At 40.9% G+C, this 2,475-nt stretch overlaps 1 pseudogene; it reads right to left on the bottom strand.

The window, feature by feature from the left end:
- Positions 1-1,155: 1,155 nt before the first annotated feature.
- On the bottom strand, positions 1,156-2,087 carry LOC141523774 (large ribosomal subunit protein bL28m-like; annotated as a pseudogene).
- Between the last annotated feature and the right edge of the window lie 388 nt (positions 2,088-2,475).

The raw sequence follows: 2,475 nt of genomic DNA, 5'->3' as shown, positions 1-2,475 counted from the left end.
AAAAAACTTTTTGCAGAAGCTGGGACTTTAACTGAGATTTGTAGAAAGCCAGGGAAACCACTTGGAGGGAGGGAGTTCCCAGCATGAAGGATCTGAGTACTTGGTGAAGTTGGAGCAGGAATAAGATCGAAGGTGGAAAGGAGTCAGATAATAAAAGGATTTAAACAGAGGATTTTTTTTAAAGATAGTGGGGAAACCATTGGAATTTATTAAACAGGATAGTGACATGGCATTTTAGGAAGATCAATATGCCAGCTGAGTAGAGAATAAATTGGAATGGTGAAAGACTTGAGGCAGGAAGATCAAATTGAAAGTCAGGAGAACTGGATAATGATGTAGACATGGAGACTGAGAAGAGTAAGTAGATAGGTAGGAGGAGAACTAGGAGAGAAGAGCATCATGAAAACCTACCAAAAAGGGTAGCAAGGAGGAAAAGGTGATTGACATTGTCAAAAGGTGTGTGAAGAGATCAAGAAGGATAAGAATTGAAAAAAGACCAATTAAATTTGGTAATTAAGAGATCCTTGGTAACTGTGGAAAGAGCAGTTTCAGTTGAATGAGACTGGAAGTATTATTCTTAATAGTAAAAGGAAAAGTAGGAAGAACAAAGGATTTGGTAGAAAAGTTAGTGAATTCAATTTTCTTTTTTTTTAAGAAGTCAACAAATAACCACTTTATGTAAAGGGCTTCAAAGACTTAAAAATTTCTGAGTCCATGCTATCAGTCTGACATCAAGAGAATAAAGGGTATATGACAAGCTCTAGACCCAGGTTCAATTGCACAAGGAACTCTAACTTCTAATCACTGGCAAAACCCAGGCATGTGTGGGTGGCTAAAGGGATACATTGGGACAGCAACTGGATGATTGGATGGCTATTTATTGTTCCTTTGAATAACTATATCTCAGAAAAATAAGTTCAAAGCGACAGCAGGAGCTCAGGGAGCACTGTGATTCAGAGCTCGTCTGTCAGTCTGGCTATCGCCAGAGGCAGGCCAGGAGTTCTGCTGGGCAGCCAACAGGGGTGATGCAAAAGTCTTCAAATGCTCTGCTTCCCAATTCACTGTGAAATAAACAGCAGTGCGTTTGGACTGGATGAAATGGGAAGGAGGAGGAAGGGCCTTCCTAATCAAACAGTCTGGTCTCTAGGAAGCCCACTAAGCTTTCCTTTGCACCACAGCTGGCTGTGAGAGGGCCTCCTCTTGAAGCTGCTGAATGAGTTCTTCCACGTATACTTTGAACAGAGGGACAGGGTCTTTCTTTTTCTTCTAGGAGCCTCTATTTTTACACTGCTTCCTCTAATGTCAGTCCAACCCATTCAGCCTCTTCTTCTGGGATCACAAACTCCTTGTACTTGTTATAAATAGCATCTCTCTTTTCTGGATCATCTAGGTGGAGCTGAGAATCTCTGCGGGCAAGATGCAATAGCATTCCTCTGTTCAAATCCACCCCAGATTTGGAGCAAAGATCCTTCTTTGGAGTCTTGAGGATATAGAAATCAAATCCATAAGCTTCATCCATTAGATCCAGAGGGTTTTTTTTACGTTTTTGCAAGGCAAATGGGGTTAAAGTGGCTTGCCCAAGGCCACACAGCTAGATAATTATTAAGTGTCTGAGACTGAATTTGAACCCAGGTACTCCTGACTCCAGGGCCAGTGCTTTATCCACTGCGCCACCTAGCTGCCCCTAGATCCAGAGTTCTCATGGTAACCATTATTTTGAATTTCTTGTCCAAGATCTCACCGTAAAGCTCTCGTTCATATAGATGGAACTTCCAAGTCTTTTTCACACAGGTTGAGAGCTTGTCATTGTTGGTATATCTAAAACCACTGATCCAGCCCTCACCACCCCAGAGCACCTTCTGGGATTCAGGGGGAAAGTACAGAGGGATGGGAACATCCTGGATAAATTCACGTTGTTCATTCTTTGGATTTATCTTGTACTTGACCCCATGAGGTTTATAATGGACTGCTATGGGTGTCCCTTCATTCTGCAGTTACTTGAGGTAGTGTTCAGGCAGGCGAGAGTAAATCCCCTGCCTCAACTTCAGGGTTTACCAGAGTTTCACAGGATATTTGTGCAGCGGCATTAGTTACAGAGTCCAGAGGGAAGTGGAAACCAAAGATGTGAATTCGATTTTCAATATGAATTTAAGATGCCAGTAGGATAATGGGTTTGAGATATCTAATGGGAGACTAGAAGTTAGGAGAGAGGTTAGTAATGGAAAAGTAATCTGGAGACTGGTAGAAAAAAAATAATTGAATTCATGATGAAATCACTAATCAAAATGTTATACAAGGAAAATATACAAGAGAGAACTCAGGACAAAAAGGAAATATGATGTTGGATGAAGATGTAGACAAGGAAACTGAGAGAAATAATCAGAAAAAGTAGGAGAGAAGATAATCATGAAAAGTTAGAGAAAAAAGGAGAAAAGGGTGATTGATAATGTCAAAAGATGTGTGGAGAGATCAAGA

This window comes from Macrotis lagotis, chromosome 1, assembly GCF_037893015.1.
Source record: "Macrotis lagotis isolate mMagLag1 chromosome 1, bilby.v1.9.chrom.fasta, whole genome shotgun sequence".
Lineage (NCBI taxonomy): Eukaryota > Metazoa > Chordata > Mammalia > Peramelemorphia > Peramelidae > Macrotis > Macrotis lagotis.
This window is presented reverse-complemented; position numbering and strand designations above follow the sequence as displayed.